The sequence below is a fragment of the Podarcis pityusensis genome (genome assembly GCF_964106645.2).
Source record: "Podarcis pityusensis genome assembly, chromosome: 1".
Lineage (NCBI taxonomy): Eukaryota > Metazoa > Chordata > Lepidosauria > Squamata > Lacertidae > Podarcis > Podarcis pityusensis.
This window is the reverse complement of record NC_138028.1, coordinates 51,326,955-51,349,456: the sequence shown is the minus strand read 5'-3', so window position 1 is coordinate 51,349,456 and position 22,502 is coordinate 51,326,955. Positions and strand designations below refer to the sequence as shown.

General features: G+C 44.7%; 3 long non-coding RNA genes across 4 annotated transcripts; 1 reads left to right on the top strand and 2 right to left on the bottom strand.

Annotated features, from left to right (window-relative positions):
* Nucleotides 1-160: 160 nt before the first annotated feature.
* On the bottom strand, nucleotides 161-8,396 carry LOC308475461. The gene is made up of 2 exons (XR_013985220.1): nucleotides 8,162-8,396; nucleotides 161-963 (listed from the first exon to the last, which is right to left on the bottom strand). It is a non-coding gene; the product is annotated as an uncharacterized lncRNA (long non-coding RNA).
* On the top strand, nucleotides 6,086-17,653 carry LOC308475392. The gene is made up of 5 exons (XR_013985136.1): nucleotides 6,086-6,668; nucleotides 7,476-7,611; nucleotides 7,714-7,840; nucleotides 8,394-8,565; nucleotides 17,507-17,653. It is a non-coding gene; the product is annotated as an uncharacterized lncRNA (long non-coding RNA).
* On the bottom strand, nucleotides 14,430-22,156 carry LOC308475382. Of its 2 annotated transcripts, none has more exons than XR_013985129.1 (3): nucleotides 22,094-22,156; nucleotides 16,997-17,165; nucleotides 14,430-16,896 (listed from the first exon to the last, which is right to left on the bottom strand). It is a non-coding gene; the product is annotated as an uncharacterized lncRNA (long non-coding RNA). The 2 variants fall into 2 exon arrangements; XR_013985130.1 differs by having other exon boundaries at nucleotides 21,999-22,094.
* Nucleotides 22,157-22,502: the final 346 nt, after the last annotated feature.

Below are 22,502 nucleotides of genomic sequence, written 5' to 3'. Positions count from 1 at the left end.
TTGAGTGTCTCCATTTCTGGGGCTTGAAGAATCTTGGGATACAAGCCAAGAAACGTAGAGTTGAAGAAGTTCAAGCCGAGCCAGGAAAATGTGAGGTTCCTGCAAGGTTCAGTCACTGAAAGTTAAAAAAAGTTGTAAAAGCACGTAACCGAGGCTGTGCTTTTTGCAAACGCTATGCTTTATTCCCAGCTCTATTTCCAGTACTCCACTGATGCAAAGCGAGGCTTATCTATGGGTAAATAGGTCATCTTCGCTGCTGCTGTTCTGAAGTGCCATCTCTTTGTCACCTGTTCTCGGCTAAGCTTACCTGCTGCTATGGTGTTGCAAGCTGCCCAAGTTCTTTTCCATGAGGATCAAGTGAATGACAAATGCAATGAGGAGGCCAGTCAGATGGTCCCAGGTCTCTCCAAGTGGTCCATTATATCATAGCCCAATTTTCACAGGAAACTTGCTGTAACAGTTGCTCTCCAACTTGTTCTACACTGTTAATGTGTTCAAATCTTACTTAAGGTTCATCCACAACTGCTGGGATAGCCAACATGGTGCCCTCTGGATGTTTTCGGGACTTCTGATGAGCTTGTACTCTGTCAACATGAGGAAGTGTCCACATTGGCTAACCCTGCACTGGTGCCTGTGGGAAATCCCCATATTTTTTTTCATTGGCATGATAATGTAGGAGATTCTTCATTCCTTCTGTTTACTAAAATATCTTGCATTACGGGCTTATCTTTGGGCAGTTGTGACTTGAGAACATTCACCCTACATTATGCACTTACAATAATGCATAGTAAAAACAGATGGCCTTAGTCACTGATCACCAGCCTAAAATTTTTCACTTGTGCAGAATCCACCATCTATAAAGGCTGCTTCACACATGCTGTGTTTTTTCCATGGAGAGAACCTCTGTGTCGGAAAAAATAGGTCCCGATGTCCTGTTAATACCAGCATTCTGGCTTTTTGTACCTGTGAAAGATAAGTATCCTGTGTCACACTTCACAACTTACAATGCAAATAGGTTTTTTGCTTAATAAAAGAATAACTTCATATGAAGCAGCCCATCAAGAACAAAGGGATATGTGCTTTGTCCAGCCAGCAGAGGGCAGCTTTTCTATACTTCTGCACTGAGCAAAAAAGCCCTCATAATTTCTTTCCACTGAATATCAGGAAACCAACTGACATATCACACACACACACACACACACACACAGTCAGTCAGTGGCTGCAAGTGAGATGGTGCTAGGGTTTAATACACATAAATCAAAAGTGTGAAACTGTAAAGCAATGCACAGATATTGACAATGTTGCTAGCGCTTCTCCATGGTGATATGGTACACATACAAGAGATTGTATATGCAGCTTATTGAAGCTCCTAGCGTGAGCTTACAACAACATCACTTGCATTTATCCTAACCTGGGAAAAGCCGGAAATTTTACATGTCCTGAGTCCACACTCAAGTCTTGTAGTTTACACTTCGCTGTTGGAATCTCTTTCTCTCTTGGGATTCTGTAATGTACCTATAACACTGAGCAGGGTTGGCCTTGAGATGTTGTTGGACTTCAGCTCCCATTATCCTCGACTGTTTAGCCATGCTGGCTGGGGCTGATGGGAGTTGGAGTTGAAGTTGAAGAACATCTGGAGAGCTAAAGGCTCCCCACCCCTGATATATAGAGTATTAACTCTGAAAGACAGTGTCCACAATCCAGCATAGAATTAGGATCACAAATCATTTGTTTTTGGTGTTGGGCTGTGGTTGTTTGGAAGTTAGAACCAGACAGCATCTGCTTTGCATCTCCCTGATATTTCAAGTTAAAAAGATTTCAGGGCGCAAGGCCTGGGTAGGCCTGCGCCCAAGCCCTAAGTGGGTTGCTGCCAGTCAGAGTAAAGAATACTAGAACAGACAGTCTAACACTATTACTTGGTCTACCTATAGTAGAAAGACTATCGATTGGAAATTTCTACTGCACCCTCCCTTTTAAAAAGAAATATGGAGAAAAGCTAAGGAATGAAAAGTCAGAAATCTCCCCCTTATCATAAATAGAGGGCTAGAAAACAAAATATAAGAGAACTCTGAATTTCCCCTGCAAGAGTGCTTTTATGTAAAGGAAATCTAATTAAGGCTGAAAAGGATTACTAAATGTTCCTGACTCTTTTCTTCCTGGAGTCTAAACTGTGAAAATCTCTGCGCAGAAGTGCCCGGGGGGGGGGGGGAACGGGACGGCTGGGGCACCACTCTGTACTCAAAGGCAGCCCAAGAAGTGAAGTGAACTTCACATAGCCTAAGCCTCACTCCGCCTCCTAATTTCGGAGATGACAGATGTTGCCTCAAGGCATGTTTTTTAAACACTTCTGTGGCTTCTATATCTTCACAAGTTTGATAGATGAAATCAGATGTTGCAAACTAGCTAAAAATAAATCAGTTACTGAAGAAGCCCTAGGCCTGTCATATGTGTGGGTCTAGTTTCAGTATTCAGTGTATCCCATTTCTTAAGATTCCCTTGGTACACTTCTCAGATCCACACATTATCCTCACCACGAAAGGAAATGTCCGTTCCAGGGCTGGATTAACCATTAGGCTAAATAAGCTGCACATCAGGTCCCCAATGTTTTCCCTGCAATTAACTAAGTGCACTTCTATCTAAACAGTGTAAACTAATACAGTTCTCAATGCCAAGTTCCTTTAAAATCCTCCGTACTCAGAGCATAGTGGCTACTCTCTTCTCATAGAGAAAAGCATAGAGTATTTTTCCATGGTTTGTATGAATTTTTAAAAGCTGACAGTCCTGCACAGCATAAACAGCAGACCATATATGATGAAGGGTGGTATACAAATTGCAATCATCATCACCATCTGCCCTGGAAGACCTGATGCAGAGGGCTTTCTGAATCCTAACCCCCTCATGGTCCCCCACCCCAGGAAAAAAATGACAGAGGGGGAAAAAGCATTGAGAAACCACTCGCAGGTCTTCTGGTGGAGATTGCAGGCATCACAGCTGCATTTTGTAAACATAAAACCACCACCTGCTCAGAGAAAAATGGCAGGCAATGCAGCGTTGTGGGTCAGTTGGCAGCAACATACCCTGGTATTCCCTGCAAGCAAACCTAAGAAGAACCATCAATCTTAGCATTTATGATTGTGATGCATGCTGAAAAGTATGTGTACCCACAACCTGGTCCAATCGCCAGAGAAGGAATCCCTTAAAGTCAAATAACCTTTTCTGGAGAGAAGCACAGTGTAAATTTTAAGTTTCCCAAGAACATTCATACACCTTTATTCTCCCACACATCCATATGGACATGTACCATTATACATAAACCAGCATACGTAGTGCATGCACACGTCACAGATGCATGCACGCTTGAGGAGAAGCAGAGCCCTGTGCATCATCACCTCCATCTTCTATGAACACCAAGGGAAAAGCATCTACGAAGGGACAGACATGACTGGGAACAGAACAGCCTTCCGTCTTTCACATGTGTTTCCCATTCCTTGTGAAACTTCCTCGGGTAGGCGCTGTGTCTGCTTCACAGGGCCGAGGGAGGCAAGGCTGGGATTAGAGTAAAAGCAGATGAAGAAATCAGACAAATCTGTGTCTACAGAGGTGCAAGGCGGAAAGGAATGTGTGCCTATGTCTGTTGAAATAAATGGGCATAGCTACACTTATAAGGCATGTGTCAGGGGTTCAGGGACAGAGGCACAGGGTAGGCAGGAGATGGAGAGCGAAGGGGATGAATCCCAGGACAGCGAGGAAGAGGATGACAATGACTCAAGAGATTCCATGAGTCTTTCCAGCGAATCAGAGGATTCCCAGAAGGGGGCGCCGGTGGTCAGGGCCAGGGGAGCCCCAGGGGGGACGTGTCAGGAACAGGGGGCCAGCAGGGGATCCCAAAGTGGCAGCTGGGCGTCAGGACCAGCCTCCCCGCCAGAGTGCAGCGAAGGGGGTGGAGGTTCCAGTGTATCAGGGGAAGCAGCTCCGGCAGCAGGGAAAGGAGGGAGGTCGAAGCAAGCCACCCTCCCGGAAGGGGAGGAGAGTAGTGAAGGGAGTAGTGTAACTGTCAAAAGGAAGGTTAGAGGTTGGGCGCGCGCGCCAAGTTCAAATGTAGAGGCGCACGGAAGTACAGGGAGCCCGGAGGAAGAGCCAGGTCCCAAAGCCCGCAGGAGGGGGGAAGAGCAGTCTGGGGATTCCGCGTCAGAGGAATCCAGGAGGGGCGAAACCCCAGGGGGCAGGAAGACCCTGCGGAAAAGGAAAGAGAGGAAGAGGTGGAGCAGCGCAAGCTTCTTAAACTGGTGCAGGGGAGGGACTGACTCAGAGGGGACTTCAGCGGTCTAAGCGTAACAGACGTAGGGCTGCGCGCCTCGGATGTGAAGCAAACAATGAACTGCAATAAACACTTTTGTATATAAGAAGAGATTGGCGTTGGTCTTTTGTGAGCTGAGACTTGAGGCAGCCCTGACAGCATGCCTACTCAGAAGTAAGCTGCACTGAGTTTCGGTTATAACCACACCATACGTTTACAGAACATTTATACCACCTTTGGTTCCCCATCCCCTCAAAAAAGTGCTTTACCCATCACAGAGGTGCAATTCCAAGCACTCTTAACAAAACAGCACTTCCCAGAATTCCTTGTGGTAAGTAATAACTGTTTGAAGTGGTATAATAATGCTTTAAATGTATGGTGTGGCTGTGACGTCAGTGGGAATTGCTCTCAAGTAAGCACTTACAGGATTGAAGAGTTACCCTTCTGTTGGATTTAAGCCAAAGGGGAAGGGGAGTGATTGTGTGTGTGTTTAAGTTGATTCCATTTGCCTCTATGGGGAAAGGAATAGATGACAAATTACCACGATGAGCGGTTAGTCTATGGCAATTTGTGAGTTATCCTTTACTAATGTTAATAATAATAGTAGTAGCAGTAATAGTAGTAGTAATAATAATAATAATAATAATAATAATAAGCCATTTTGACTGGGTTGCCCCAGCCACTTTGGGCAACGTAATAAAACCTCAAACATTAAAGAACAATAATAACAAAATGAGAACAATAATAAGAAATTCAGTTATGGTCGTCATCTACCGTATTTTTCGCCCCATAGGGCGCACCTAGTTTTTTGGGGGGGAAATAAAGAAAAAAAATTATTTCCCCCCCAGGCGCCGGGCTGGGGTGGGGAAAGCCGGAGCTTCCCCCGACCCCAGCCCCCAGAACAGGCTGCTATCCGCAAGCTGTGGGAGAGCTGCGTGACTTTGCGCAGCTCTCCCATGGCTTGCAGAGAGCCGCGTAAAGCCCGAAGCCTGGGGGGCGCTGAGCTCAGCGCCCCCTTGGCTTCGTGGTGCAGGCAGCTCTCCGCAAGCCGTGGGAGAGCTCCACTAAGTCGCGCAGCTCTCCCACGGCTTGCGGATAGCTTCCTGAAGCCTGGAGAGCGAGAGGGGTCAGTGCGCACCGACCCCTCTCGCTCTCCAGGCTTCAGCAAAATCCTGCATTCGCCCCATAGGACGCAAACACATTTCCCCTTCATTTTTGGAGGGGAAAAAGTGCGTCCTATAGGGCGAAAAATACGGTAGTTACACTCCACACTTTCCTAAATGTCTGCACATTCAGAAACACCCATTTGGAGACTCATTTAAAGATGCAAGAGACATTTGATTCAGTCCACATTTAAAGCCAAATTTATCAATTCCACACTTTTCCAGAACAATATGATAGCCATCTTTTAAAATGTGTGCTTATCCAATTTTTGCAATGCAATTCTCCAACCAAACGTTGGCTAATGCAATAAATGCATACATTAGTAGACAATGTGTATAAAAATAAATATATTACTAAAATTATTGTACAAAAATGCATTGTATTATGAGAAATTGCTTGCAAAAATATGTACATGAGTCAAAACTGCAGACAAAAATGTGCTTATTAGGATAAAGTTGCACTAAAATGCTGATAATAAAATCTTTATTAGGATTTTTTTTTTAATGCAACTTGCATTAAATGTGGATAAGCAATTGTAAGGTTGGAAAAATGGGAACTGAAATGGACAATCCTTCCATTCCTACCCCAGTTAATGATAGCATCTAACAAAATCCAAGGCTCCTGTGTTCTGGGGAGGCCAGAAGGTATTTTCAAGGATGGAAGACCTTGAGCAGCAGTAACAAGAGGTTCCCTTAGCAATCCCGCACCAACCCCACCCCAACCCACAAAAGCATCTGTTGAAGGGTAACAGAGCAAAATGAGATGGGCAATAGACCTGGATAGGAAGTTGCAATATTGCCATGGCAACAGGAACACCGTCTGTTGCTCCAGAAGTCTCAGATCCACACAAGAGGCTGAAGGCTCTCTACAGGCCTGAGTGGTGTGTCGTGATCTCTTTACAGGGAAGGACAAGACAGCTGAGTCCATTCAAGTTATAGCTGTGGGGCCAGGGGTGGAGATGAAGGTCTCTGGGTGTTGTCAGCCCCCTTCCCTCCACATCTGAGGCTGCTGGGGCCCTCTCTGTCACATGGTATTGGGGAAACATGGAATTTAAAATGGCAGGGGATCAGCCCATCTGCCCATCTTGCTTCTCCTGATCTGTTCCCCAAACTTCTGTCTACACCTTTTCTTAGATGGTGAACGAGTGTCTCGCAACCCTGGCTGCATTCTTTGTGGATTGCCTACCCCATAAATGACACTCCAGCAAGTAAATTACCATAAAATAGCATTTTACAAGCACTGTAAAAGGGGTTGATTACTTGCTCAATCAAGGAATTCATTGTCAATAAACATCCTCTTCAGGGCTTTCTATTGTGTGCCAGCGCAGTCTGTGAGCTGAAGCCAATCACGCACATTCATTTTTCCAACAATTTTCTTAGAATAAATGTCATCTCACATCCAGGGGGATTTATTTGCCTCCTACCAAGGGAGGGGGAGGGGGGAAGAACCCTAAGAAATATTCCACTGATATCTTCTAGGTTTGTGTATGGAGGGGAAGAGGGAGGGTGTGCATTTCATCCGTGTGTCTGGGCCCCACCCTGTGAGTGAGGGCTCTTGCCAGCAATACAGCTGAATGGCCGGATCCAGATTTGGCTGACTGGTTCAGCCTTGCCTGCAGCATCAGCATCTGAAAGGCAGAGGAAGGTCTATCTGGCACAACACAAGCAAATGATGGCAATAAACAAGTAGAATAAAATAGCACACCTTCCATTACTTCCTGAGTCAACAACACTACGGGGCAGAAGCAGTTGCCAGGACACCATCTTTGGATGTCTCAGAAGCTCTTCCTTCCATAGCTGCCATATGATGCAAACATGTGCAATGCTTTTTGGGAGCACAGCCCTGCTCTGGGGGCTTGGTGCCCAAAGCTAATGCTTTCTGTTGCTCTTGGAGTGCAAGCTTTTATCCAGATGTGCATGGAGGAGATATATAGCGGGAGGAGGGGAGAGATCAGGGGGATTTTTGGAAGCCATTTTTTGTGCTATTTGAATTTTAATACGCTTCTGCCCCCCAGGCTGTAGATGGCTGATTGACCCCAGGACCCCAAAAGGAACGAAAACGCTCAGAATTAATTAAAAAAACCTGAATTGGAATTTACTAGGGCTGTACCTCTGGCTTCTGTCTTGGATACTGATACCCGGCAGATGCTGGTAGGTGGGAAAGGATTGTTCAATCGAATCTAGGGAAGCCACAAATTCTCCTACGCCAAGAGATCACATTATGTCCCCTGCCTCCTTTTATGGTTATTGCAGAAAACTGGATCTGCACAATATGTCAAGGATAGAACCACTATCCCCTGCCTTGCCTTGAATTAATCCCTGTATGGAGCAGGGAAGTGCTTGTATAGATCAAGGTTGACAAAGCAGCACCTTTCCCTCGGTGAGTATGTGTGGGCGCATGTGTGAAAAGAAGGATGTACGCAATGCTTGCCCCCTCTTCCAGCATACTAAGGAACCCCATAAACTATAGATCGGATTCAGTTCACCTCGGATTAGAATGCAGCTCATTCTGAAATGGAGGAGAGAGCACCAGTTTGACATTAACAGGCTATACTAGGCAGACAACACAGCAATAACATCTCCCTCTTGGGTGGGGTAGTGCCATTTTGGCATTTTAAGCAATGGCACTCACATTCATACATCAGAAAGTAAGGGAATGATGCTGGAGACTTAAAAAGAGTAAATGAGAAGGTAAAGTTACCTGAAATTTGGCAGAAATCCTTATATCCGGTGTGTTAAGTCCTTAAGAACATAGGGAGAGCTATGCTGGATCAGTTGAAAGACCCATCTTCTCTAGCATTATGTTCCTACCGGGATCACCCAGATGTCCAAGAGAAGCCCACATGCAGGATACGAGTGCAACAGCCCTCTCCTGCTCATGTGTCCCCAGTGAAATTCATTCTGTTAATTTGGGTCCTGTTCTCCAACTTAAGATCAAATTGAATCCTGATTCCATCTTCAGCGGCGTTGGCTACTCCTCCCCATTTGCTGTCATCCGCAAATTTGACGAACATCCTCTCAATACCTTCATCCATAAAGATGTTGAAGAACAACAGGCCCAGGAGCAGCATGACCTACCTCACAAGATAATAGCAAGCATAAATGGTGAGCTGGAAAGAATCCACTGCTATTCCTAGCCCCGAGAGTCAGTGTGTTGTAACCGTTAGAGTGTTGGACTACCACCTGGGAGACAAGGGTTCAAATTTCCACTCAGCCATGCTGCTCACTGGGTGACCTTGGACCTGTCACTGTCTCTTGGCCTAACCCTACCTCAGCGGGTTGTTGTGAGGCTAAAATGGGAAGGGGAGGACCATATACGCCACCTTGAGCTCCTTGGAAAGAAAGATGGTGTATAAATGCAATAAATAAATAAAAATCTGCCAACTTGGTACCTTTCATATGCTTTGGATTACAACTCCCACCAGGCCCAGTCAGCACAGCTATCCAAAACATCGGGGGGGGGGGGGGAGATACCAGCTTGGCAAATGCTGTGGCGACAACAATGAAGTGCTTCTTCCATTTCTTCCATCCCTGAGCTTGGGCCATCTTGGGGAAAAGTTCCTTTCTGTTCCTCTCCCTCCTTTCTGCTATGTCCACATGGTAACCGGCCTTCCCCCCTCAACATCCCCCCCCCGCAACTTCCTCCGTTTCGGCTCTCTTCATCCACACCCACTATTTAACTGTTTAGGCATATAAAAATAAGTGCGCTCACACACACACACACACACACACACACACACACCACTAGACAGTGGCTTTTTATGAAGAAGTGTAATTTGGAAACACTCGCCTTTGAGGTCAGAAAGTAATTGCAGCATTGGGCTTGTATGATCCAAGGCAGAAATTATCCCCAGGCAACCATTAAAACAAGGGAGGATAGCAGACGACATGGAAGGACAAGGGAAAATCAACCCAAGACAAGGGATATCGCTGGGCAGCTTATCAGATCCTTAAATCTCACTACCAGCACCATGTGAGCCTCCTGCACAACGCTCAGGGAACTAACTAAGCTAGCACTCAGGGAAACGTTTCTGTTGGCCTCCATTTATGCTATGGTCTGACCTCACTTACCTTCATTCCCCCACTAGACATTTCCTGTTGCCTTTTAAAAAAATTCTTTTAAGTTGTTTCAATCCGTTTCTGATACAGTTTGATGCTGCATTTTAATATCCATGTTGTGTTTAAATTGTTGTAACCTTAGGGTGAAAGGCGGCTAATAAATTGTAATAATAATAATATTATACATGACACTGAGTTGCCATGATAATTAATCAGAATTTTCTAGGAGATTAAATGAAAGATGCCAGTAATAATACAGTAGTAAAACAAATATTCTAGGTGAGTGTGTACACACACACACCCTTTTCTCAAATGATTTCAAGGTGGGATGCATAGTTTTTGTCCTTTCCACAGTGCATCCTCACAACAACCATGTGAGGTGGGCCAGGCTAAGAGATAGTTATGGGTCTAAGGTCACCTAGTGAGTTTCATGGTTGAGTTGGAGGATTTGAACCCTGGTCTCTGCCCCTGAGCTACAGCCCTGGTTTGTGTGTGTTTTCTATTTTATTGTATATACTGCCATGTTATATTGTATGAAGAAGAAGAAGAAGAAGAAGAAGAAGAAGAAGAAGAAGAAGAAGAAAAAGAAGAGTTTGGATTTGATATCCCGCTTTATCACTACCCAAAGAAAGCGGCTCACAATCTCCTTTCCCTTCCTCCCCCACAACAAACACTCTGTGAGGTGAGTGGGGCTGAGAGACTTCAGAGAAGTGTGACTGGCCCAAGGTCACCCAGCAGCTGCATGTGGAGGAGCGGAGACGCGAACCTGGTTCCCCAGATTACGAGTCTATCGCTCTTAACCACTACACCACACTGGCTCTCCATCTCCATCAATGAATTGGTGTTATATAAATGTTTTTATAAACAAATACTATGAAGTAAAAATACATCTCATGCACTACTGAGCTACGTATATTTCACAAATTCTTTGCCACCACTACTATGAAAGCCTAACAGACCAAGAACCTAAAGAGAAGCAGTGTGGTGTAGTGGATAGAGCAGGGATAGCCAACATGGATATTTGACCATAATTCTTATCCACTCCACATTGGTCAGGGTTGATGCAATCCAAGAGCATCTGGAGGGCACCACCTTGGCTATTCCTGGGTTAGAGTGTTGGACTAGGGTTGGGGAGTTCTGGGTTCAAATCTCCACTCAGCCATGAAGCTGATCAGATGCCCCTTCCTCAGTCTAACCTACCTTATCATCGTTGTTGTGAGGATCAAGTGGGAGTGGGAGGGGAGAGCACCACGGCTGCTGTTTTGATCTTCTGAAAGTATGGATTATAAATGAAATAAATAAAACCACCCTATAACTGGGAACGAGTAACCTTTCTGTTTCTGCAGGCTGGTGTGTCATCGTTGGTTTACTTACTGTATGCAGCATAGATGTGGATCACAGTGCAGGATTAGGCAGGATGGAGGTCTCCGAGAAACATCACAGAGATTAAAAAATGCAGAAGTCTTGATGCAACCATTTATTCTCTGTGCTTTGTTTCCAGATCCAAAGTAACAGGTTTTCCTTTGAAAAAATTTTTCTTTAAAAAAACCAGAAACGGTTGTGCATTTAGGGTGTGTGTGTGTGTGTGTGTGTGTGTGTGTGTGTGTGTGTGTGTATTCTTCCTTCTACCCATTCCATCTCCAGGCTTTCATTCATTTTGGTATTTCTCCTTATCTAAACACTATTTTGCACATGAAAGGAAATTATTTTCAGTCTCACGCCAGCATTTGTTACAAGGGCCTTTGCTCTGCGGCCTTCAATTTTGAATAATCTAGGAGGAGACAGGTTTTAATTTCCTCCCTTTGTGGCATCCCTGGGTCAACCCTTCCCAAAGCCAATGCCACTGGTTCATCAGGAGGGGCATTTTGCCTCTCACTCCCTTTTGAAACCCTCCTTAAAAAGCCATTCAGAGCCCTCAACCACAAGTGAGCAATTTAGGTTACAGTCATTGCGGGTCAACTCTTTTGGCCTTTTGCAACCGCTTTTCATCTCCAGACTTTGGGATTTTCATATTTATTTTATTTCTTACTAGAAATATAAAAAACCCAAAACCACAATAACCGTTTGGGGAGCTCTTTGCAAAATAAAGATGCAAGTCTGATCAGGGATAACACTTGGCTAAGTACATCCGTTTGCCATATGAACATAGGCAGAGCTCTTCTGGATCAAAACCAAGTCCCACATAGTCCAGTTGTATACATGTACAGTGCAAAGTGAACCATGCCTACTCAGAAATAAGTCCTATTGAATCCAATGGGACTTATTCCCAAAAGTGCAGCTGCATTGATTCCATGCAGTACTTCACAGGCAGTGGTAGACTACTGGTGCTATAATTATTCAGTATAGTACTGGATTTTGTTCCAGCAGGCATTTTAATTGGCATTTGATTTTAAGAACATAAGAAGAGCCTGCTGGATCAGGCCAATTGCATCCTGTTCTCACAGTGGCCAACCTGTTGCCTGTGGGAAGCAGAATTTAAGTGCAAGAGCAGTCTCTCTTCCTGTGGTTTCCAGCAACTGGTTTTATAGTTTTGCCTCTCTTTTTTTCTACTGTATCTCTGTAAAATGTTAAGAGACTATTGTAGTTAAGCAGTATATAAATTGCTTTAATAAATAGTTAAAAATTTAAAATATAATAAAAATATAAACATATGTTAATAATAAATATTTTCTGTGTAATCATGAACTTGCTGCACTGATATATATCCAATTTAGCATTCCTTGCCTTTCTGGGGCATTGCATTCTGAGATAGCTAAGACATTCCTATCTCTGCACTGGACTAAGTTTAGGAGTAGAATATAAACATGTACAGTTATCTTTCTGCCAGTCCTCAGTCCTGATCAACACACTCTTTAACCGAGGTTCTAAAATTATGAGGTGGTCTTTCTAAAAAGCTAAGCTACATAGCTCTCATATCAGGACCACTGATCTGTGCAAACCAGGCATAGGGTCCACAAATCCACATGCATTGATCACTTAACACACTTGGGGAGGGAAAAACAGAGGGGAACATCGTGACAAGGTTCAAAGCTGCCACGTGCATGCCTGGAGGAGAAAAATTGCTCTGATGGATGGAATTTCCAACCAAGCGCTTCAGCTGGAACATCTCCTGGCTGTTAAAGTTTGTTTAAAGTAGGCAAGTCATAAGCTGCAGAGATTGCTAACACGCTCACTCCCAGCAGCTCTTCTCTGCTGCCATGAATCTTTGAAAAGGGCCTCCAGGGTACTGTCATGTTTCTGACCTCAAAAAAATAAAAAAAAGGTCATAATGTTTTATTCCTTACGATATCTTTGCTTTGTGAAGACCTGGTATCAATGACTACTATTATTCACTTGGGAGAAATTGAGAACAGGGTAAACCTTTTCTTTCTTTCCTGTAGTAAACCTACAGGAAATCCACTCTGTCCATCCCAGCACGCGGAAAATGTTCTCTCTGATCCTCTGCTGATCTGCACAGTGTCTCTGACCATGTGTGTGATTGACACACACACATTGACTTTGGCTATGCCAATGTTTCACTTTGGCCACACCCACCATAGGCACATGTCCTTCAGAAGTGCTGGCTTTAGGGCCACATCTGCAAGTATGAAGCTTCCTTACAGTGTCCCTCCCCTTCAAAATAATATAGGATATTTTACATGATCTGCTGTCATCAATTGTTCAAGGTTTGAGCTATCATATGCTTAACCTTGCTTCATTCTTTTAAGCCAGATGTCAAAAGGCAAGGCGTTCCAAACTGTAGGTGCTGCCATGCTAAAAGACTGATTTCTTTTTAACGAAGGATGGGAAAGATTTGTGGATTAAAAATATTGTAAACAACTAAGTTCATTAGCAGGATTAATGCAAAACAAGCAGCTGAATATATTTATTAAGGAAAACATAGGGAACAATTAATAAATGGAATTAAGTGGCAGATGCAGTAATGAAAATTAAAACATAAGAAACCACAGAAGGAGGGGGAAGGAAGTCAAATTATGCATCTTTTATTGGAAAATGAAATTAATTTGTGCGATTGTAATTTTTTTAAAACCTTAAAAGTAAAATATTTTTTAAAGGGAGGGGAGATTGATTTCTTACAAGTGCAGAACAGATATTATTGCAGAACGGGTATTCTGTAGCACGTGTAACAGTGCCGGTTCCACAGAGCTAGGCAGTCAATATGGGGCAATGCAATCTCACAGATAAATAGTCCTAAATTATTAAGGGCTTTATTTACTAATAGTAATACCTTGCTACACCTGGTAGAAAACTGGAAACCAGTGTAGATTTCCAAGCACAGGTGTTATATGCTGACAATGCCTCACTCCTGCCAGCAACCATGCTGCAGAATTCTTCACTAATTGCAGCTTCTGGAACAAGCGTTGGGGAAGTCTCACATAGTGTGCATTGCAGTAATCCAGTCCTGACGTAACCACAATGCTTAGCATGCATTCTTACATGGGAACCATGCAAAAGCTTCCACTTGCGCCTAGCAACAACGCAGCAAGCTAATTCAACATGATCAACTTGCTACCTCAAAACAGCATGTGCTACGGTTTTATGTAAGGCACCTAGCACCAACCTCACAGCGGCACTTTATAACTGCTCCTTACAAACAAACAAACAAAAGTCCGATCCAATATGAAACTACCTCAGTTTGCTTTGATTTAGAAAACATAGCTTGAACTCCAGTGCGTAGCAATGGGTTTTGGTTGAGCAAAGCGAGTCCTGCGACCTGATTGGCTAAATGGATTTCTAGAGGGAGCAGATGCTTGCCAAAGCTGACCGAAAGGGACAATGATGAGGGCTTGCTGTAATAGTGACATTTCAAGTATGCCTGTAAAACCAGTTGCCATGGAGATGCCTATTAGAGCCTGAACTGAGCTGCACCTCCTCTCAAGTTGTGAATCAGGTTTCATGCTATTTATTAAAAAAAAAAAAAAACCACACACACAGCCCTAACAAGCAATACAAAAGAGGAAAGGCCATGCTACAAATCCCATTGCACACCCCACTGCTGAGTGAGTCATATACACTTCAAGCTATTAACCAGCCCACCTGACGTCAAAACTCTGCATCAGAGGAAAGACCAAATGGAAATGTCAACATATCTGAATGGCAAGGCCAGGAGGTAAAAAAACAAAACCTTTTTCTCGGCTCCCTTCTGTGAAGTGAGAAAAGAAGATTAAAATTCAGCCAGTGCACTACACAGAAATGAAAATCTGATTAAACCATCCTACCCCTGTTATCCCTAAGCAGAAGTTCTAAAGGCAGAAATTGAGCCAGTGTCATTTGGGCTGCCCCAAATGTGAGGAGGAAGACACCAGTGTGTGTGGATTGGCGGTGGGGGTGGGGGAGAGGAACGATGAAAAAACAGAAGAAAAAACCCATAAGCTAAAGCTAGTGAAGAACATCAGAGGTGAATAAAAAATAAAGAAAGAAAAAACATCAGAGATGGAGAGTTCATTAGGCCCAATGTAATTGGAGTGAACAACGCTCTTTGTGAAGAGCAATTTGGAGGTTTCTTCGACTGCTTCAGATGTGGCAGCAGAAATCAAAATCCTGAGAATCATAGCCTGAAGCTTTCGCAGAGCTAAACTAAACATGATAGTGGCAGATCCACAGGTTGGAAGCACAGTTGCATAGAACAGGGGTGGGTGGGGAACCAGTGGCTCTCGGGATGGTGTAGGCCTCAATTCCCATCAGCATGGCCAACAGACATGGATAGTGGGAGCTGGAGTACAGTATTTGGAGGACCACAGTTTCTTCACCCCTAGCATAGAAAGAGGGTCTGGCTGCACCCCTCCCTTTTAGTTCTGAGGTGGTGGTGCATAATATCTATATAGGAGTGCTCTGCCCATATAGGAAGAGTAAGTGAGGATGAAAATGAAAAAGAGAGAGCATTATTTATTATTGAAAGCACTGTAATTCTCCCAAAGCCCTCCCCTCCCCAGAACAACTTTAACAAAGTGATCCTATGAAATCTCTCTTTAACACTTCACCCCCTTATCACAGAGTAAGCACAAGCTTTGTTCTGATGAGTTGTGGCGGCTCTGGCATGCTGCCGCAGACATTACATTTGGGGGTTTCTGTTTGAAAGATGATTTTCTAATGAGGGTTTCCTCCACTTCGTCTCTGTTTTCCCCAAGTTAAAGTCTGTAATTACCTACCATGGGGTGAGGCTGCCAGGGACTAAAACAATGTTATTTGAACTGGGAGGATGATGAAACATGACTGGGTTGTTGCTTTTTATTTATGCTGTGGAGGCGTTCAACCTCTTTTTACAAATTTACTCCCTGAAGAGCTGATAGAGATATTTTTATCAGGCCATCTAAGGACAGCTATGAAAGAATACAATCTGCTTAGAACAGCACACAACTCTGTTCATGTGCAAAGTTTAGCCTGTGTAGATGCCATCATTTCCCTCCACAGAAAAGTACTTTGTCAAGGACTGGAGTCCTCCATCGCATCATTTCAACACCAGGATTCCTTGGGGAAGATCACTATAGATTTATTGGCTTAAAATGGTGCTTTGGGGGTTTTGTGGCAGGAATGGGCAGTCTGTGACCCTCCAGTTGTTGTCAGACTCCCCATCAGTGCTAGCTGTCATAAACAATGTTTAGGAGGATGAAGAGAATTGTAGGTTGGATAAACACCACACATTTAAAGTACACGAGTTTCCCCAAATAATCTCATCACCCTTTCATTGGTGACATATGAAAGGACTGCCATTCCTATCTTCATCAGCACTTCCCTCCGTGCAAAGGCCAGGTTGAAAATCCTACCTGTTCCCTCTGGGAGTGTGGAGATACTAATTCTCCATCACTATAAGGTCTTTTAAAAAAGAGACATGATAGAACTGTGTAATATTTGGAAGAGGGAATCAGATGCTGAATAAGGGCAACTGAGATAATAGAAAGAATGGCTTGTATCCAACAAAGTGATCCCATATGCACAAGGACTTCCAGTAGCGCAATGGAGCGTCTCCATTCCTCTCCTCTCCCTGCATGCCTTGTGCTGCCCCCCATCTGCTTTGGAGGGTTAGGGGACCCCTAGAACAGATTTGGGGGAAGGAGAGGGAGGGCAAGTTCTGCTGCACAAGCAAAAGTCCTTGGATGAGCAAGGCAACTTTGCTGAATCATACAGCTCATGCTAGAATCTAACAACAGGCTACATTAAGAAGCACCCAAAAATTCTATTTAAAAAGATACACAACTTTTGGTGATTTGGGGGTGGGTGGGGATATTAGTTCCAACATCTGGCATGCAGCTGGAAAGACTATCTTCTTATGCATAGCCTGGCTACCTTCCTCATCCTAGAGTGTTGTTTTCGGAGGGCGGGGCAGGCGGAGCTTTTGATTGTAGTTAGTAACATGCTGGTATGTTTCTTTGTAGCATCCTTTTGGAATTAAAACATCATAGCAATTTAAAAAAAATCAAACTATATTAACATTTTTCAAAAAGCCAGACCATTAATTTAACTGGAAACCTGAAAATACCTTCTGTTGCTGAGTTCCAACTTGGACCCAATATGTGCAAGAAATTATGCCTCTGGTTTGGTTCCAATTTACACAAGCTTTCTGGGTCTTTTCTCCATTTTTGTTACAGTTCAGTTCCCTGGCCCAAAGCAAGCACGGAAAATCCTGGGCTCAAAAGTATATTTTCTTCCTAAGGACCACAGAAAAGTTAAAAATTACTTTATGATTTTTTTTTTAGTTCTTTTAAAAAAGGCACACACTAAATACAAATACATATAGACTGCACTCCGATACACACTTAGCAGAGAGTGAGTTCCATCGAATTCACTTGGGACTTTGGACATGTATAGGATTAGTTTCTGAAGACTGTAAATTTTTTATGGGATGGTGGGGGAGTAGATGTCTTGTGAACACAGCTGCGAAAGGAAAAGCTCACAATTTAAAGGGGTAGCCAACAGAAAATATGAAGCAAGTCATGCTGAGTTTTACATTTAAAACAAGAAAATGATAATTCAGATATCTTTCCTTTAGGGTGCGGTCTTCTCGTTGAGTCTGTCTGCTGAAGGGCTTGTCACGGGTGCCGAAATCTCAGCTTGTTCTACCATCCTGGTGCGATGGAGACTTTGGAGTCAAGGTGAGGGGGAGATACCCAAAATGGAAGATGCAAGGCTGGGTCTCCTGGTAACAAAGGGGTCTTGTGGTTTAGGATGGAAAGAAAGAAATATGCCCCATCTTGTCTGCCACTGTGGCTGAGTGGTTAGTTAGGGAGCTGTGCTGTTGAGCTTGCACTGTGGACAAAAACCCTCTCCTTGCCAATGGCATTATTCATTTTCCCCCAGGCATGCAAAGGTAAGTGAGGGCATTCATCCATAGTAAGGCTCAAACTCCCATTGCCTGTTTCACATCCTTGTGGAGTGAGCCACTGGATGCTGCTGTCAATATCATTGATCCTGACCCCTCCCCTTTAGCTGCTATTCATATGAGTGTTCCCCTTGCTGGGTGAGAAACCCTTGTCTTGATCCCTTGCCCCAGGACAGCTGTGTTTACCTCTGCAGGCATCCGGTCCAGAGAATCATCCCTTCTTCCCCTTTGTGTGTTGAAATCTAAAACTGTACTTGTGAGGGAATTAAATCCCCTGCCTGAGTGACTGAAGATGCTGAGGTGTCATTTTGCATGTGTGTTGATGCAGGGATGTATCCATGTTGACCCAAGTTCATTGACACTTTCCATGTGTGAGCTAACATTGTGGGCATTGTTGCCAGTAGAGTAGGTGATTGGTGCCTACTGGTAGGGTTTCAAGACATGCTGGGGGTGTATCTGTCATCTTCAATCCATAATTTTTGTACTTTACTCCTCCCATCATGGGCTGAGCACATATACAGAATATAGTAGGGAGGAGATGCCCATCTAGCTGGTGGATAGGATTCGTCTGCTGGTCTGATCTGGAGTGATATCAAAGACCAAAACAGATAGAAACTTTACATAGACTCCCGGCTTGTGATTTCCTTTTTGTTTCCGGCATAGCCTGAGGTTGCTCATTAAGCCACAGCATTGATGGGACGCATCTACAGACAGAGCTGTAATTTATATTTTTCTTTCCTCGCTCTCTTGTTCCCCGCAAGCTAGCTTAGAGGCCTGAGCAGCGGAGAAACAAAAAAGGATTTACATGTTCTCCCTTGCACATGCACGCCTCTGCTGCAAACACACAGTCCACACAGAATGCTCTCTGCACTTGAACCACAATCCAATCATTAGTTCAGATTAAAAATGCAAACTGAAACAGGGGTACCTCGGGTTACAGATGCTTTAGGTTACAGATGCTTCAGGTTACAAACTCCGCTAACCCAGAAATAGTACCTTGGGTTAAGAACTTTGCTTCAGGATGAGAACAGTAATTGTGCTCTGGCAGCGCAGCAGCAGCGGGAGGCTCCATTAGCTAAAGTGGTACCTCAGGTTAAGAACAGTTTCAGGTTAAGAACAGACCTCCAGAACGAATTAAGTTCTTAACCAGAGGTACCACTGTATTTATATTTTGCAATGAAAAAATAACTAAGTGAACTCCCTAGCTTTTAAGAGTTCCTCTACTAGTGATAGCAGGCATGTGTCACTTTAAAGACTAACTAATTTATTATGGCATAAGCTTTTGTGCGATGCCTCATTTCACTGCTCTTTTGGTTCTCTTGGGACTTCCTGGGTATGGTAACAGGTGTTTTTTATAACTGGCAAATGTACAGAATGAACAAGGAAGCAGGAAATAGAAAGCAGTTGAATCCGGCTCCAACTAAGGGATTTTTTTTTTAACTGGCATTTGGAAGACAATAATAAGCATGCAGTCTTCTTGTGTGTGGAATGACTGAGGATAACACCCTGGCATGAGGCCCCCAGCCTAGAAATTGTTCCCCTCCTGTGGTCTACTGACTAGCAAGATCTTTACAGGATTTCAGACAGGTTTTTTTCCCCTTAGCCCTCCTTGAAGATGTTGCGGCTCAAAGCTGGAACTTTCTGCTTTCAAAGTATGTGCTCTGCTACTGACGTACAGACTTGCCCAGTGCCTCTGCCTTCGTCACACATGGGCTAACTACAAGACTGCAATCCATGCTGTACACTGTTTGACTCCTTTGCAATGAAATGAAAGCCCTTACAGCAGGCAAGGCTACTTTACTGTGTTACAGATAGCTGAGCTTTTCCCAAAAGATTATTCTAAGAGGTTTTCTAGATGTCTATCTGAAAGAGGATGAGATTGGCCAAGGATCTATAATCCCATTTATATGAAGCCCTGTAATCTTCCTGAAAGTCTAAAATGGCACTTGAATCTTTAATTACAGAGTGATTAGATGGACTACAGGAAACAGGCCCACCTGCATTGACAGAGTAACTGGCAGCATGAAGGGAATCAACAGACAAATTTCCTTGCTTGCTTTCAACTTACAAAATGTGGGTTTCCTAAATCAATATCTTCTCTATCTCTTCTCACTAAGCATACCGGGATGACTACTAACATCAGGGAGAAGACTAGGTCAGAAGACCAGGCTTGCCAAAGAAATCACATGTGTTTTCATGACCTTACCTGAATTTCTCAGAAAACATTTTTCTGAGAAAACAGCTGAGATTTTTCTTTCTTAACCCCCTCTGCAAAAAAAGGCCACCTTGTAGAATTTTCCCAACATTTCTTTTGTGGCAGCTGCCATTCCAACCCCACAACCCCAATCTCCCAGAATGATGCTAGGTCTCGGGCATTATGGAAAACACAAAAATAGTGCTCAGGCTGCCAGTGCATTTGCTGCTGTTGCCACTTGAAGAGGCAGGTCTCCCCACTAAAGAAAAGAGAAAGAAGCTGCATTTCTGCTAATGGTGAACCTTAACACTGAAAACAACCCTGGGACCATTCCTCCTCCTTACCCTGGAGAAATGCAGTGAAATGGTCCTCCCAGTTTCTCTGACCGCAAACAGGGTAGATAATTTCAAAAGGCCATTTCCGCACAGCAGTATCATAAGCTGGCTCTTTATTGAAAATCGGCTCTCTTTAATTAAGTTATCTGACTTCTGAGAGTCATCTTTTTAAATAATGATAGTCAAGAATATTTTGTGAATTCAGCAGTTAATAGAATTTTCTTTGAGATATGAGGAAATTGATGGGAGATATTACGCCTCAGGAAATGGTGTAATTCAATTGAAGACTTTCTCCTTTCTGTGTCACCAATATACTAAATATTCTGGAAGATTGATTTCTTAGGAGAGAGCTGGGGCATGCATTACACTGACCATGGGCAGCTCATCCTGTTTTGCCACCTGAGGTAAAATGAGAATATGCCCCCCCCCACTTCTGCCACTGGTGGAATGCCCCCGACTGGTCAAAACCCAGCAAGAGAGGGGCATTCCACAGGGTATGGAAGAAGGGTGGTAACACCATGCACCGAAACACCTCCCTCTCTCTGAATGCAACAAAAGGGAGGCATTCCACCAGTGGCAGAAGCAATGAGGCAGGCAGGGCTCTGTCTCTTGAACTTCTACCGCCTGAGTCGGCTGCCTCGCCTTGCCTCATGGGTGTACCAGTTCTGGCTATGGAGGAACCAGAGATAAACACCTGTGATCTGTTTCATACAATCAGACTTATCGCTCAATAGCAACATTGGCTATTTCAAGCATGAAACTGTCCCAGAGACTGCCCTATAAAAAAAACCATGTGTCTCAATGGGCCAATCTTCTACATCCATTGCTGGGCTTCTTGGTTCCCCAAGGAAGGAACTGTCTGCCTCTGGATGACAACAATGGGAAGAGTGTGTCTCAAACAGCTGTTTGCAAAACTCAGGAAAATCTCAAAAATCAGCAAAATTGCTGTGCAATCAACACTGCAGCTATGACTGGGCTGCTTCATAGCTGATTGTGTTTCCACGGGATATTTGATGGGATCCATCCCTTGTGCCAAGGGTCGCTTTTTTGGGACCATTTTGAATTCTGAGAGTGCTGTGGGCACAAATCACAAAATGGCTGCCATGAAGGTGAGGGCTTCCATGGAGGGCATGGGAGAAAGTCACGGTGAAGCTTTTGCCATAACTATATTTCCATAGTTGGAAAGGCTTAACCTGTTGAATTCCTGCTTGCCATGCAACTGCTTAAGGCACACAAGACGTGTTCCCCTGTCCCAATGCCAACTATAAACCAAAGCTTAGGCTGCCATTCTGTACCCACTTTCCTGGGAGTAAGCCCCGTTAAACACGAAGGCTTACTTCTGGGTAGGCATATATAACATTGTACTGAGTACAGTGTAAATTCTTCGCGCGGGCCCGGCCTTTAGCTCCTGCACACCCAGAGTCCTCCTTGGGCCACTTTGCAAAGAGCACAGGGCAGGCATAGGGGAGGTCCCCAGCTCAACCCCAGAGCAGACAATGCAGACAAACGGTCTGACTCAGTCTAAGCAAGGGAGCTCTAGATGAGGGGAAAAGTCAACTCGGTTACGAAGCGCGCTGGAAGCTGGCATCTTCCCCGGAGGGAGAGCAGCCGCTAGCCAAGGGTCAGCCCGCACCGTCGACGCTGCCATGACGATCTCTCCCGCCTGTTGCTGCCCAGCCAGGCGCGCCAGCGACCCAGAAGCGGCTGCTCCTCCCTTACCCTACTTACGGTAACGCGCGTCTCGAAGCGGAGCGCTGCCGAGCGACTCGCTCTGAGCGACCGGCCCCGAACTCCTCCCTCGAGCTCCCATTGGGCAGGGGCGGCAGTGGGCGTGGCTTCGGGTTGCGTCGGGGACGGAGGCTCCTGTCTTGCCTGGGCCGGGCGTTCAATATTCATGAGGGAGGAAGGGGGCGTGTCCTGGGAGGCCGGGCAGAGGCGGCTGAGCCTGGGGATGGTGCGCGGAGTGTGACTGTGACAGCTGGGCAGGGATCCCGGAGGAGGCGAAGGCGCCCCTCCTTCCGTCCCCACAGGAGGCTGCCTCAGCCCTTGCACGATCCTTCCCTCCCTCCGGGCGCATCCCGCTCCCTCTCTCAGCCCGGATCCTGCACATCTTCCTCCTCCTCCACCTCTCCCTCCC